General features: G+C 46.4%; 1 protein-coding gene across 2 annotated transcripts in view; it reads right to left on the bottom strand.

Moving 5' to 3' along the window:
- LOC123746931 (uncharacterized) overlaps positions 1-16,822 on the bottom strand; it is a 41,817-nt gene that overhangs the window by 5,117 nt on the left and 19,878 nt on the right. For both annotated transcript variants that reach the window (XM_069305219.1, XM_069305220.1), the window contains exons 2-3: positions 9,755-9,797; positions 99-472 (exon numbers count right to left, since the gene is read on the bottom strand). The gene's annotated coding sequence lies outside the window, so the exon portion shown is untranslated. The remainder of the gene's footprint in view (positions 1-98; positions 473-9,754; positions 9,798-16,822) is intronic.

Raw genomic sequence — 16,822 nt, 5'->3', positions numbered from 1 at the left:
TGAGAAAATATTCTCACACTATAGTAGTTTACACGCGATATTTCACCTGTGGATGCCATAAAATGAACTGTGGAATATTAAATATGAATAACACTCACGGTTATCACAGAAAATCTGCTGACATCGCTTGCATTTGATGTCGTAATGTCCTAGGGGCGGTTTTTCACAGCTTGCGCATTGCAGCCGACACAGTTGATTTGCTGATGGAATATAAAACACTCCGCATTTCATGCATGCTGTAAAGCTTCGCCTTTCCATGACATGGAGCTGTATGACGCGTGTGTAGCGGATGAAGTCTCGCAGGGAACTGGCGGCGCGTTTGTGTGTGAGGGGAGTGAAATGCCCGGGTCAAATGAGAAGTGATTGATGGCTGACAGGTGTGGGTCTGTCTGTCGGCAGGAGTAAGTACCTCGCCCCTCCTTACCGGAATCCACAGTGTATGTAGAGTCGTCGTGGGACGAACATCGCCACTCTGAAGACAACGAAAACCCTTTAGACAAATGGCCCACCACTTCCGCAGGAGAGTGAGCTCTCGCTCTCTCTTACCCCTCAACACTTACGACTTCCTGTAGGAGGAAGCTAATGAACCTCCTGGCGTTCCTCTCAGGTACAGGGGTTCTCCTCTCCCTCCCCCCCTCACCCCTCCCCAAACAACATATCCACTATGCTGGTTCCCCTCTCATCCTCTACTCATGATCATCAAACTATTATCATTAAGTCTATGACAATCTCCTTCCTCATATTACACTCTTATCCTTGTATTTTCATACGTCTTCCCAGAAATTCCCTTTGTGTCTAGAGCGAGGGGCTGCACCTGCTCACCCGCCACTCAAGACCACCTCCGACACGCGCCAAACTTCCGGGAAATTCCCATCCCAAACCCCTGTGACTAGGCACCCACGCTGCGACAACGACCGCGCGCGCACCACCTGGCACTCATCAACATAACTTACTCTCTTTCATGACCACTTACCCAAACACAGGACGCTCACACGCGTCCGACACGCGCCAAACTTCCGGGAAAATCCCCCAAAAACCCTGTGTGACTAGACACCTGCACGCCACCTGTCAGGTGACACTCACGGAGTGCCACCTGGCAGCTGGTGCGCGCACTTCTAGTCACATATTTCACTACTGTCCGGGAGGATCCCAGACACTGCCTTAATCGACTAAGCTACGACAGGGTAAAAGGGTTGAAACCGAAGTTCTACTGAACTTACTGGATCCCGTAGCCTCTCCGAGGCACAAACCAGGCTTTTACACAACCCCCCCCCCCCCTGCACCCGAGCTATGTCAATAGGCCGTTCTCCCTCTTCGCCCTTACATCATCAACCCTTTTACCCTGTCGTAGCTCAGTCGATTAAGGCAGTGTCTGGGATCCTCCCGGACGCAGGTTCGAATCTTCGTCACGGCCCTTGTGGATTTGTTCATTTGATGCATCACGTTAGTGTGAGCTCTGTGTGTGTTCACAGAGTAGAGTTTGTCTACAAAAGAGGGTCATCCCTTCCAGTGAATCACATGTCTGCAAAGTCAACACGATCAAACAGGATTAGACTGGTTATGGGAAGCTGTCTGACTCATGCTACCCGAACTGCTTGACAGCTAAGACTTTGTTTCTAATTATAACCTTGTAGTTAGCTTACTAACTCTACGATTAGAATTTATTAATGAAATTTATCATCAAACGATTTAATATTTATATGACATAGGTAATCCCAGCATTATTGGTACAACCCCCTAAAAGATGTGCAGGAAAAATAATCCAAATATTATTTAGAAGTTTTACAGTCCACCTCTCTAATATTTTAGACCAATTATTAATATTACCATTAAATCAGATTATATGCTGGAGAATTTTCCCCAAACATCCTGAGCTGGTTCTAACCATTTGTGGAAGTACTTGATTTAGCTCTGCACATACTCCAAGTAGGTTTACCTGGTTGATGGGGTTCTGGGAGTTCTTCTACTCCCCAAGCCCAGCCCGAGGCCAGGCTTGACTTGTGAGAGTTTGGTCCACTAGGCTGTTGCTTGGAGCGGCCCGCAGGCCCACATACCCACCACAGCCCGGTTGGTCCGGCACTCCTTGGAGGAATAAATCTAGTTTCCTCTTGAAAATGTCCACGGTTGTTGTGGCAATATTTCTTATGCTTGCTGGGAGGACGTTGAACAACCGCGGACCTCTGATGTTTATACAGTGTTCTCTGATTGTGCCTATGGCACCTCTGCTCTTCACTGGTTCTATTCTACATTTTCTTCCATATCGTTCACTCCAGTACGTTGTTATTTTACTGGGTAGATTTGGTACTTGGCCCTCCAGTATCTTCCAGTTGTATATTATTTGATATCTCTCTCGTCTTCTTTCTAGTGAGTACATTTGGAGGGCTTTGAGACGATCCCAATAATTTAGGTGCTTTATTGCGTCTATGCATGCCGTATATGTTCTCTATTCCCTCTATTTCAGCAATCTTTCCTGCTCTGAAGGGGAAAGTGAGTACTGAGCAGTTCTCAAGACGGGACAACACAAGTGACTTGAAGAGTACAACCATTGTGATGGGTTCCCTGGATTTGAAAGTTCTCGTAATCCATCCTATCATTTTTCTGGCTGTCGCAATATTTGCTTGGTTATGCTCCTTAAACGTCAGGTCGTCAGACATTATTATTCCCAAATCCTTTACATGCTGTTTTTCTACTATGGGTACATTTGATTGTGTTTTGTACTCTGTATTATGTTTAAGGTCCTCATTTTTACCGTACCTGAGTACCTGGAATTTATCACTGTTAAACATCATGTTATTTTCTGATGCCTATTTGAAAACTTTATTAATATCAGCTTGAAGTTTTTCAATGTCTTCAGCCGAGGTAATTTTCATACTGATTTTTGTGTCATCTGCAAAGGATGATACGAAGCTGTGACTTGTATTTTTGTCTATATCTGATATGAGAATAAGGAAGAGCAGCGGTGCAAGGACTGTACCCTGAGGTACAGAGCTTTTAACTGCACTTGGACTAGATTTTATATGGTTGACCGTTACTCGCTGAGTCCTGTTTGACAGAAAACTGAGTATCCAGCGTCCTACTTTACCGGTTATTCCCATTGACTTCATTTTGTGTGCTATCACGCCATGGTCACATTTATCGAAAGCCTTTGCGAAGTCTGTGTATATCACATCAGCATTCTGTTTTTCTTCTAATGCCTCAGTGACTTTGTCGTAGTGCTCAAGTAGCTGTGAGAGGCACGATCTTCCCGCTCGAAATTCATGTTCGCCTGGGTTGTGAAGGTCATTGGTCTCCATGAAATTGGTGACCTGACTCCTAATCACTCTCTCAAATACTTTTATGATGTGCGATGTTAGTGCAGCTGGTCTATAATTCTTTGCCAATGCTTTGCTCCCTCCCTTGTGTAGAGAGGCTATGTCTGCTACTTTAAGTGCATCTGGTATCTCCCCTGTGTCCAAGCTCTTCCTCCACACTATACTGAGTGCCTGTGCTACCGGCACTTTGCATTTCTTTATAAATATTGAATTCCATGAGTCTGGCCCTGGGGCCGAGTGCATGGGCATGTTTTCAATTTCTCATTCAAAATTTAGTGTGCTCGTGTTTATATCAGTTATATTTACAGGGGTTTGAATATCCCGCATAAAGAAATTGTCTGGATCTTCCACCTTCATGTTGTTTATTGGAGTGCTAAACATGTCCTCATACTGCTTTTTTAGGATTTCATTAATTTCTTTGTCATCCTCCGTGTATGAACCTTCACTTGTACGAATAGGTCCAATACTGGCAGTGGTTTTTGCTTTTGATTTCGCATATGAGAAGAAATATTTTGGATTTTTCTTTATTTCCTGAATTGCTTTCTGTTCAAACTGCCTTTCTTCAGTTTCATATGAGTGTTTCAATTTCCGCTCGATTTCTTCAATCTCCCTATTTAAATTATTCCTTCTTTGACGGGAAATTCGTGTCTGCATAAGCAGTTCCGTTATTTTTTTCCTGCGTTTATAGTGTCGTCTGCGTTCTCTTTCCACGTTAGATCTCTTTCTGGCTTTCCTCAAAGGAACATGTTTCAGACAGACTTGATACGCTTCTGAAGTCAGTTTTTCTATTCCTTCTGTAGGACTTGTATTATTTAGAACAGTTCCCCATGGAATGTTTGTAAGTTCCCTGTTTATTATCTCCCAGTCAATCCTTTTATTATTAAAATTGAATTTACTGAATAGCCCCTCTCGCTTGATCAACGTTTTAGGTCTATTCTGAGTATTGATGGTCGTTTGCACTTCAATGAGTTTGTGTTTGAATATTTAAATATATTCTTTGAGAACTATATAAATATTCTTTGTTTAGAATATTTTTAAATAAGTTATATATTGAATCCACATCGAAATCTCCTTTTACGTCACCTATCGCTGGGTTCATGTCTCGCTCCAAGACCGGCCCACACCCCATACCCAAGATTTTCCAATCAATTTGACCCAAAAAATTTCTTAGGCTATTAAAATCAGCTTTTCGAAAATCTGGCACTTAAACAGAATTTTCTCCTACAGGTCTATTTCATTCTATGCTAAATCTGATTTCTTTGTGATCACTGTTCCCTAGCTCACTCCCTATTTCGATGTCATTAATTTGTGTTTCCCTGTTAGTTAACACTAAAACTAAAATATTATTTTCCCGTGTTGGTTCCTTAAATTTTGGTTCCTTATTTTGCCCAAACCCCCCTGCAGTTTTCAAAATATCTCAAACATCCCAAATTCGATACCTGAGCCATATTTTGGACCCAAATTCTGGCTCTCTGCACCTATTCGCCGTTTGAAATTCCGAATTTTTATACCGAAAATATGCCAAATACTGAAAGCGGCGGTGGGTCACATTTTGCCAAACCCCCCTGCAGTTCTCAAAATATCCCAAATTCGATACCTGAGCCATATTTTGGACCCAAATTCTGGCTCTCTGCACCTATTCGCAGTTTGAAATTCCGACTTTTTATACCAAAAATCTGCCAATTACTGAAAGCGGCGGTGGGTCACATTTTGCCCAAACCCCCCCTGCAGTTTTCAAAATATCCCAAACATCCCAAATTCGATATCTGAGCCATATTTTGGACCAAAGGTCTGGCTCTCTGCACCTATTCGCAGTTTGAAATTCTTACTTTTTATACCGAAAATATGCCAATTACTGATACCAGCGGTGTGTCACATTTTGCCCAAACCCCCCTGCAGTTTTCAAAATATCCCGTACATCCCAAATTCGACGCCAGACCCACATTTTGGAGCCAAAATCTGTCTTTCTGCACGTATTCGCAGTTTGAAATTCCGACTTTTTATACCGAAAATATGCCAATTACTGAAAGCGGCAGTGGGTCACATTTTGCACAATCCGCCCTACAGTTTTCAAAATATCCCAAATATCCCAAATTTGACGCTAGAGCCACATTTTGGAGCCAAAATCTGGCTCTCTGCACGTATTCGCAATTTGAAATTCCTACTTTTTATACCGAAAATATGCCAATTACTGAAAGCGGCGGTGGGTTCTTCTTAATTCTAAATGCCCACCCGGGAAGGAGTGAATGCGAAGCAAGGAGCTGGGAACTGAGTCCCTGACCAAGAGGGCAAGTCCCCCTCCACCCCGTACTGGCCGATCTTGTCTATAGACCGAATACCCCGGCACCGTGAAGCAAAGGTCGTCAGTAAGCCAAGTCTCACAGAATCCCACGATCAACGGTGTTGCGCTGGCGATAAAATTGCATATTATTTGCGTCTTCTTAAAAAGGGAGCGGGCATTCCAAAACACCACAGTATTCTCAGGATGGGGCGCCATTTACCCTGAAATACAACAGCTCACTTTTTGACCACCTGTGCACAGACGTCTCCAAAAGGGAAACCACCAGAAAAAGCCATAAAACCCTCATACATAGTAAAATGTGTGGTATCAATGACAGCCAGTCCAAAGGCTGTTGATCATTGTTCGGCTCGCGAACTCTCTTGACGGCGCCAGCGACTGGTGGGTGCTTCACTCTGGGCCTCATGTTCCACCGGTGTCACAATCCCCTGGGAAAGTGCCTGGGGGACCAGAGGATCATCGTCAGGGCTGTCTGATGGAGCAGTACCTCCTGATCGATGGGTGTGTCGACGACGCCGGTGTTGGCTTCTTTGAGGAGAGGCAGGAGGGTGTCGAGTGCCAGGCTCCGGCCGAGACTGAGCGTCCATGTCTGTATCCGTGGATGAGTTTCCGTCCATGTCAAGGCTACCCAGGAGGGAAAATTGATTAGCAACCTGTGCGTATGAGGCATGTGACTGGGACAGGCAAGAGGGTCTGCTAGTTCTTACTTGTGATGAGGCCCGACCAGGGGAAACCTGGAGGCGAGAAGAAGCGATAGGCTGATTGAGAGCATGCAACCTCTGGAGCAGCTCCTGTCGAGGGGTCTCCGCTGTTTTATGATCGATGTCCAACCGGAGGGCCTCAAGATATACCGGGCAACTCTTGGACGTAATCTTGTGATAGCCATGGCATAAAAGACAGCGAGGTGCATCAGAGCACCCACCGTTATATCTGTCTGTATGGCCTGTTTTGCCGCAGTTTGCACAGTGTGCTGAATTACGGCAGGTGAGGCGACTGTTGCCCAATAGATAATAAGCGTAACATCGTAACACAGGGAAGTTGTAGGGCTGGACCTGATACGAGGTCCTGTGTAGTGCCACCCGATCAGGGAGGGGCCCATCGAACTTTACACGGACCATGGATGTCGGGTTTGCTGCTCCGTGAATCCTGGTAACTTCCAATAATCCCGCTGATGCACCCCCTAACACATGCAGAGCGGTCTGGATGTTATCCACATCAACCCTCTGGTCACTGGGCCAATCTTCCCATACCGGGCCCGAGACTGCTCCTGCGACAATACCTGTCGGCACCTGACAGGCCAGTCCCCCAACTTAATAATGTCGGATACACGGATGTGTGATAGAGCCTCCTTTTTGATGTGTAGCTTCAGTGCTGCACCCCTACCCAGGGTACGCACGGTCTCAGGCAGGCAATGTGGCCACAATACCGAAGCCTCAATTGCTGCACCTAAGGTACAAGGATTTGCAACCACGCACTGAGCTGATTCTGACTGGATTAGGACAACCACAAACGAGGAATGAGGTACCACAAGAGAAAGGTCTTCTGAAGGCAAAGACATTCTCTTAGCATCTCGCTCTGGCGCAGCATCAGCCGACTCATTTTCCAGGAGACGTTTTCCTCTCTGGGACTTGCTGTCAACGTACATGGCGCCCCCGCTCGGGGAGGCGTCCATTAGGGAGGCTCCGGCCTCCCCCGGTGCTATGAGCCCCTGGGTAGCTGCAGTGAGCACACACTGGCCCAAAAAAGCCATCTGAATTCAAAGATGAGCCCCAGGTGAGGTGTGGAAAGAAAGTCCAGCCAGGGGCGTTCAATCTGCGCGCCAAGATGGCCGACCTTCGGCGGGAATCTCCTCCACAACCAAATCTTTTAGTGTGGAGTTTTTGCCAACCTACTTTTATCTGGCATGTATTATGCCAGTTTTCGCCTCGCATAATTTTTTCTCATTTGGAAAATACATTATTATCTTCACTATAAATTACTACTATAGTGTGTCATTTCTGCTCACACTCATCTCTAAATAAAATGATTACAAATATTTCCAAAGACAAAAACTGCCTCATCCAGCCCGCCTTTTCCCTCTTGGAGTTGGAGTTGGTGGGTTTGTGGATTTGGAATGAGGGAAGAGGCGGGCTGGATGAGGCAGTTTAGGGAGGCCGGAGCCTCCCTAATGGACGCCTCCCCGAGCGGGGGCGCCATGTACGTTGACAGCAAGTCCCAGAGAGGAAAACGCCTGCTGGAAAATGAGTCGGCTGATGCTGCGCCAGAGCGAGATGTTAAGAGAATGTCTTTGCCTTCAGAAGACCTTTCTCTTGTGGTACCTCATTCCTCGTTTGTGGTTGTCCTAATCCAGTCAGAATCAGCTCAGTGCGTGTTTGCAAATCCTCGTACCTTAGGTGCAGCAATTGAGGCTTCGGTATTGTGGCCACATTGCCTGCCTGAGACCGTGCGTACCCTGGGTAGGGGTGCAGCACTGAAGCTACACATCAAAAAGGAGGCTCTATCACACATCCGTGTATCCGACATTATTAAGTTGGGGGACTGGCCTGTCAGGTGCCGACAGGTATTGTCGCAGGAGCAGTCTCGGGCCCGGTATGGGAAGATTGGCCCAATGACCAGAGTGTTGATGTGGATAACATCCAGACCGCTCTGCATGTGTTAGGGGGTGCATCAGCGGGATTATTGGAAGTTACCAGGATTCGCGGAGCAGCATGCCCGACATCCATGGTCTGTGTAAAGTTCGATGGGCCCCTCCCTGATCGGGTGGCACTACACAGGACCTCGTATCAGGTCCAGCCCTACAACTTCCCTGTGTTACGATGTTACGCTTGTTATCTATTGGGCCACAGTATCCTCGCCTGCCATAATGAAGCACACTGTGCAAACTGCGGCAAAACAGGCCATACAGACAGATATAACGGTGGGTGCAACTTCAGGGGAAGGTCAAGCTTCCCATGACCTTGGAGTCATTGGAGATGGGTTTGTGGATTACCTGACCTAGCAGTTTATGCCTTTGGGGAGATCTCCCCCCCCTGGCATGTATGCATTAATGATATATAATGCATATGCCAGCCAGTCCAAGCCTAATCTTAAGATAATTCTCCTATCTCTCAATTTATTCTTTACCTACTCTTCACAGCAAGTCTTTGTCACCCACATTGAACAATATTCTAAGTCTTCACCACCCCAAAACTTGCCTCGCCACCCAACTTTTACCTTACCACACACCTTTGCTACCCATCATTTGGTTCGGATTAAACATTCAAGGTTAAATGTTCGCCTTTGATCACCTAGCAGCAATTGAGGATACAGATGTAAGCTGATTGGAGAGTCGCGTTCCGAGTGTAAACTAGTAGAACTTAAGTCAAGAAACTGATCCAGTGATCCAGTAGTATGATCCACAATAGACTTGAGAATGGTCCAGGACGGACCGAAACGTCGTCGTCCTTTCACCTAGTGTGTGGTCTTGTCAACATACTTCAGCCACGTTATTGTGACTCGTCGTCTGCACATGATCCAGTAATTTGTTCAGCAAATTCACAACCCAGTTACCAAACCAGTATTTACCCAGGTATTTCCTAAATCTAAACTTATCTTCATTTAAAGCCTTATGAATAACTCCCTTGTTATGCCCATTCATCCACTTGTACACTTCAATCATGTCACGTTTTTCCAACATCTCTTCATACGGAAGCTTTCTAATTTACGGGATTAACTTTGTCATCCTAACTGACGTGTTCTAGTGAATTATGTCCATTCTTTAGCATGGCGACCAAAACTGAACTGCATAATATTAATGGGGCCTAAAAACATCACGTTAATAAACCCAGCCGACTTATTGCTAACTCTTCTATAAATAAATCTATGGGAAAGGAAAGCTCTCAGCCTGTTAACAAGAATGTCCAAATCCACAAGGGCCGGGACGAGGATTCGAACCTGCGTCCGAGAGCATCCCAGACGCTGCCGTAATCGACTGAGCTACGACATAGTCAAAAGGAGTTGAAACCGAAGTTCTACTGAACTTACTGGATCCTGCAGCCTCTCCGAGGCACAAACCAGTGTTAGTGTAACAAGAATGTGAAGTTGACTGCGCCCATCTAGTTTCACCCGCTCCTCCCCAGAACTAGTTGTTAAATAAGCACTTTACCTTGACTCCTCTGATCCAACACTTGTCCACACGTGCCACACTCCTGAAAAAAATTTTTTTACATATATTAAGGGCAAGTATAAGTAATTATCAAAAGAATGCACCAAACCAGGAAGGCTATGTAGCACTAGGGTAAGTATAAACAGTTTATTTCAAATACAATCGAGTAGCAAAATATAATTATGAATTTCAAGAACACTGGAACCAATCACTGGAAAAGGTGAAATTGCAATGGAGATTAATTACAGATTGTATCAACAATAGCGAGTAGGCAAGACTGATAAGACTGCAATAGCCTAACGGAGTACATTTTTGTCTTGGACTCATGAGGCTATGGTTAAGCATCAATGTTCTTTTAAAGTTACATAGAAACACATTACCTTATTAGGGTCTTCCACTAAAACAAACCTTTAGCTAACCTTAGTTAAAAGTACTGTGTATTATTAATTTATTTAGCTGTCTATTGGCCTAAATTATATAAATAACATGTTTAAAACCTCTCAAGTACAGTATGGTCTTTGAGCACTAAACCAACGTTAGAAGCCTAGTGATTACATTGTTAAAAATGACCATTTACAGGTGAATTCATTTTACATCGCAGAGTAAACAAGATGCAAACAATTAACATCTTCCATCTATTAGATAAACAATTATCTAGTCGTCCCTTCACTTTCTAGTGTGTGGTTTGGTCAACATATTTCAGCCCCCGTTATTGTGACTCCTCGTCTGCAATTATCTTCCCCATTTATCTGCACAATTGCTATCCTGATATGACCACTCCATCGCCCTAGTCGTTAACACTAAACAATCTAGGCCGACTTGTTGCTAAACATTATATGCCACCTTTAGCTTAGCTACAAGACACCGTGTACATATTATCAAACTACCTTTAATGTCATAATGCAGCAGTTTGCGCGCTCAAAATACAGATAGACAAACTCCTCAGGAACCGTAGGGGAACCTTTGACAAGCCGCCGGCTTCGTGTTGCCGTAGAGGGCACTATGGAGAAATGGTGGCCCTCTGGTAAATTTAAGTCAATATTACCTAGGAGTTATGATGTACCAGCCATTAAACATCTGGGACTCACAGTTAATATAAAAACAATCCTTAAGAATAGTTAAACGAATCATTGACTTAAACGAACAACATTGAATATTCAACTGTACGAGTCTCTGTTGTGGTCCCATCTGGCCTACTGTGTCCTAATATGGAAACTTCACTTCAAAAACACATCAATGATTTTCCGCTTTGGAGAAAGTTCAAGACAGCAACAACAATCATGCCAGAACTTGTTCAACTGTCACTACCACGAATCTTTGAAGGACTAACACTATAAATGTTTAAATTGTTATAGATTTTGATAGATTAGCCTATAAATTTTCCTAGAAATTACCTACTTAATATTATCTGTTAGATTAAGGCCCTGCCCGAAGTGCTATGCGTACTAGTGGCTTTACATGAACGTAAACACATCATGCCATGTACTCTCAGAAACACAATGTAACTTCTTGTAGATATATAAATAAATACATAACAGCCGAGGTCTTTGTAATACTATTTTAATGCATTGCTTTATACTTTGTAATGTATTTTAGAGAAGTGTTCTGTATTTATAACCTCCAGCTTGGTCAGTATTACAAATTAAAAAAATATATAAAAATTATAATATTGACCAAGTTGGAGGTCATTAATACAGACCACTTCTCTGAAATGTCATATTTGACACAGACAGGCTGGACAACAGCTTCAAGCTCAACAAGCCACAATGTAACACAGAATGAACCCGCTTAACCACTCAAGTCGTAAATGCCGAGTTATTCCTTTTGTTCACAATATACACAAGACAAATCCTCAATAAAATAAGGGGGGGAGTAGGAAGGCAGACCTTTGACAAGGTGCCGCCGTCCTGTCCCCGTCGAGGCCACTGTAGATGGTGGCCCTTAGGTCAATTCATCATACGAGCCCTTCTCCTTCCATCATTCTCAACCATGTTCATCGTACTAACCTCCACCCCCTCAATCTCCCCCCCCCCCCACCATCTTCACACAATCTGTGTGGCCAAAATTTCTCGTTTCATTCAGATTTTCATCAAAATATGTCGAAGATTTCTCTTTGGGTTGTTTTAAGGGGCCTGACAGCCGAGTGGACAGCGCTTCGGATTCGTAATCCTGAGGTTCCGGGTTCGATCCCCGGTGGAGGCTGAAACAAATGGGCACTTTCTTTGACCCTGATGACCCTGTTCAGCTATCAGTAAATAAGTACCTGGGAGTAGGACAGCTGCTACGGGCTGCTTCCTGGGAATGTGTAAGAAAAAGAAGGCCTGGTCGAGGACCGGGACGCGGGGACGCTAAGCCCCAAAATCATCTCAAGATAACCTTAAGATTGATGGCTAACTACTGGCATGGCTATTAAGGCCACTACAAGCGCCCTAATGACTTAACTAGCAGGTACACCTATGGCTGCCACCTAACAATCACCTCTATATTTTGTCTAAATATATAATACAAGTAAGTAATTATCAAAAGAAGGCACCAAACCGGGAAGGCTATGTAGCACCATCAAATGCGCAAAATAATCAGAGGGCGCTAAATATCACCAAGGATGCCAATACGAGAACAAAAACGCATAAGGCGAACGATATCAAAAGTATCCAAGTTACCAAGAATTCTATTGAGGGACAGGTGACCGCGAGGGGCGGTCGGAAAGCAAGACACACGCTCGTCCTGGAAGTCAGGACATTCAAGAAGGACATGCACGACCGTAAGAGGGACAATGCAACTAGGACAATAAGGAGCAGGGCGGCGCTCCATCAAGTGACCATGGGTTAAGCGAGTATGGCCAATACGCAACCTCGCCAGCGCTGTTTCCCACCCCCGGTTACGGTGGAAGGAGGACGGCCACGAGGAAACACAACATTTAAGAGTACGTAGCTTGTTACCAGTAACAGACAACCAAGAAGCCTGCCAACGGGTAAGGACTGAGGAATGGATAACCGGGTAAAAGTCGGAATACGGAATGCCTTTACGAGAGATGGGATAAGAGCGGACAGCTTCCTTGGCGGCAGCATCCGCACGCTCATTTAAAGACACACCAATATGGCTGGGAACCCAACAAAACTCAACCGACTTAAATTTACTGTGAACAAGAAACAGCCAATGCTGGATCTCGACAACTACTGGATGAACCGGATTAAAGGACCCGAGAGCCATGAGGGCACTACGAGAGTCAACAACTACAAAGGAAGACTGACAACGAGAAAGCAGGAGACGAAGAGCATAGAGAATAGCATAAAGTTCCGCTGTAAAGATGCTAGTCTCCGGAGGTAAGCGACACATATAAGTGCGTTCAGGAAAAACAACAGAGTAGCCAACACCGTCTGCCGACTTAGACCCATCGGTGAAGACAGAAACAGAGCGGGAGTGAGAAGAAAAGTGCTCAAGGAAAAGGCGTTTTAGAACCGTAGGAGGGGTAAAAGCTTTAGTGATACGGGTCAAGGAAGTACAAAACCGCGGAAGAGGGAATCTCCATGGGGGCAAAGAAGGAACAACACGAGGAGAAACATTAGAAATACGAACGGAAAGAGAATCCTGGAGGCGAGATAACCGGACAGAGAGAGGGAGGTGGTGAAGAGGAACAGGAACCGCAGGAGGGGTAAAAGTTAAAGCACGACAGAGGCGAGAGGAAGGATGTTGTAAGGACCGCGCAAGATAGCGAAGACAGTAGCGATCACGGCGGTCCTGGAGAGACAGGAAGCCAGTGTCAATATACAGGCTAAGAACGGGAGTCGAACGAAAGGCACCAGAACTGAGGCGCAACCCAGTATGGTGCAAAGCATCAAGACGGCGAAGAGTAGAAGGAGAAGCAGACGAGTAAGCAGGGCAACCATAATCGAGCTTAGACAGGACGAGAGAGGAATGTAAAGCAAGGAGAGTGCGCCTATCTGCCCCCCAAGAAGTATGGGACAAGACCCGAAGGAGGGTAAGGGCCTTAGAGCACTCAATATGGAGGTAAGAGATATGGGGAGACCAAGACAAACGAGTGTCAAGGAATAACCCCAAAAGCTTCGCGGAATATTTGTATTCAAGGGGATGACCATAAAGTGACAAAGAGGGACAAAGAACAACCCGCTTCCGCGTAAAAGTCATGGCACAAGTCTTAGAAGTGGAGAACTTGAAGCCATGATCTGTGGCCCAAGACGACACGGCATCAATTGCAAGTTGAAGCCGGCGTTGAAGGAGAGGCGAATCATCACCCTGACAGCAAAGGGTAAGATCATCGACATAGAGAGCGGAGAAGACACCAGAAGGAAGAGAGGAAAGAAGACCATTGAGGGCAACCAGAAAAAGAGTAGTGCTCAGAACACTACCCTGGGGCACACCTTCGTATTGCTGAAAAGAGGCAGAGAGAGCAGTACCAAGGTGCACCCGAAAGGAACGACGAGAGAGGAAGCCGCAGAGAAAGAGAGGGAGATGACCACGAAGGCCAAAAGAATGAAGTTGAGATAGAATATGATATCGCCAAGTGGTGTCGTAAGCCTTTTCCAGATCAAAAAGGACGGCAACAACGGAGGTCTTCGCAGCAAAAGCAGTACGAATATAGACCTCCAAGTTTACCAGGACATCTGTCGTGCTGCGGCACTTGCGGAAACCAAATTGAGAAGGGAAGAGGAGGTGATGGTGTTCCAGGAACCACATCAGACGAACGTTAACCATACGTTCAAAGAGTTTGCAGACACAACTTGTGAGAGCAATAGGGCGAAAGTCCTTAGGGGAAGTACCCAGAGACCCCGGTTTGCGAACAGGGAGGACAACGGCATCGAGCCAGTCCTCAGGGACTGACGACGACTCCCAGATCCGATTATACAGACTCAGTAAATACTGAGACGTGCACGGAGGGAGATGGCGAAGCATCTCATAATGAATACCATCGGAGCCCGCCGCCGTAGAACCGCAGAGGGCCAGGGCAGAACGAAGTTCAGAGAGAGAGAAGGGATCGTTATAGGGAAGTTGAAGATGAGTGCAGAAATCTAAAGGACGAGACTCAAGGACAGGTTTACGAAGAAAAAAATGGGGAAGATGAAGACCAGAGCTAACAGAAGAAAAGTGGGAACCCAGTACAGAAGCAACCTGCAACGGGTCCGCCACAAGAGTATCATGGTGGTGAAGGACCGGTGAAACATCGGGAACGAACTTACCCGCTATCTTGTGGATACGCTTCCAGATCTGGGCCAGAGGAGTTTCGGACGTAATTGTTGAGACATAAGATGCCCAACATTCACGTTTAGCCGTACGGATGGCCCTACGGGCCACCGCACTCGCTTTCCGAAAGAAAAGAAAAGAATCGGTCGTATGCCTACGGCGGTGCCTCTTCCAGGCTGCACGCTTACAGCGGACAGCCCGAGCACAGTCCGCATTCCACCAGGGAACGCACTTCCGTGGACCCCGAGAGGAAGAGCGAGGGATAGAGCGGAGGGCAGCATCGAAGACAGTGTCATGAAAAAGGAGGAGAGCGCGAGAGAGAGGCAGAAGGGAGAGGTCAGAGAGAGTAGCACCGAGGGTAAATAGGGTCTAGTCCGCCTTAGCAAACTGCCACCTACGGAAAGAGAGGGAAGGGCGAAAAGAGAAAAAGGAAACAAGGATGGGGAAATGATCACTTCCATGGAGGTCATTAAGAACCTGCCACGTGAAATCTAAGTAAAGAGAAGAAGAGCAGAGAGAAAGATCAAGACAAGAAAGGGTGCGAGTCCAAGAGTCCAAATGAGTGGGCTCACCAGAATTCAGAAGAGACAGGGAAGAAGAGAGGAGAAACGGCTCAAGAAGGCGACCCCGGGTATTCGTCAGAACGTCACCCCAAAGAGAATGGCGACAATTGAAGTCACCCAGCAGGAGCACAGGCTCCGGCAAGGAGTCTAGGTGGTGGTTCAAATCAGGAAGAGAAAGCGGGACACTCGGGGGAAGATAAATGGAACAAACTGTGTACCATTTCCCCACAAAGATACGAGCAGCAGAGAGGCAGAACAATGGAGAGGCGAAGGAAAAAGTAAAGGAACAAAGGGAACATTAGCACGAATCAAAAGAGCAGAAGAATTAGAAGTCCCAGCAACGGCTGGGGGAGGGGGGGGAGAGAAAGGAATAGCCACGAAAACGACCAGGACGAGCACCAAGCATCGGCTCCTAGAGACAGACACAAAGGGGCGAAAACCGCGAAATCAGAAGTTGGAGTTTGAGGAAATTGGCGTAATAACCTCGAACGTTCCATTGAAGAATGGACAACGACGAGAAGAGAAAGGACAAAAACAGAGAACAAGGAAGAAACAAAGGCGAAAGAGCAACAGAGCACGTTAAAGAGTATCAGGGTCGGGATCAGGGACAGCAAAGTCAGGGTTAGGGGGCATGGGTAAACTGAGCAAAGACGGAGGGAAGGAAACGGGAGAACAGATCAGAGGTGGGCGGGCGGGGTCCGGAGGAGGAGGAGGAAGAGGAGGAGACAACGGAGAGGAGCAGTCAAGGACAGCAGCAGGAAGAGGGGGAGTAGAAAGAGGGGAGCGTACCTCAGCAAGGGCAGCAACCTAGAGGGAAGCGGGGGCTAAAGAAACCTCCATAGCAGGAACAGGGGGCGCAACCACCGAAATGGGAGGGGAAGGAGCGAGAGAGGCAGAAGTAGGGCCCGAGGAAGAAAGCGAAACCTTCTTACATGCCGGGGAGGAGGAAGGAGAGGAGCCAGGTTTACGCTTCTGACTTAAAGAGACTGGTGTTCCAGCAACCACGTACTGGGCACCGGATTCTAGCGTCTCAACAGGAGAAGCTGAACGAGAGCACACATGACGGCCGTTTGGAGAGCGATGGACATCAGCCCGCACCGACAGGCGGCGGGGAGAGTCAAGAGACGGAGGGGAAGGAGGAACGGAGGGAGACGAGGAAGAAGACACAGGAGACACGACAGACCGGGTAGAAAGAAGGGGAACCACAGACAGAGGACATGGAGGTGGATCCTTCGGGAGAGAACCCAAAGGAACAGAGGAGGGGGCAGTGGGCATATCAGGGTCCAAGGCCCGGAAACGGTTGTGA

This window comes from Procambarus clarkii, chromosome 54 (assembly GCF_040958095.1).
Source record: "Procambarus clarkii isolate CNS0578487 chromosome 54, FALCON_Pclarkii_2.0, whole genome shotgun sequence".
NCBI classification, from domain to species: Eukaryota; Metazoa; Arthropoda; class Malacostraca; order Decapoda; family Cambaridae; genus Procambarus; species Procambarus clarkii.
Note: the sequence above shows the minus strand (reverse complement) of the source record. Positions and strands in the feature narration are given on the sequence as shown.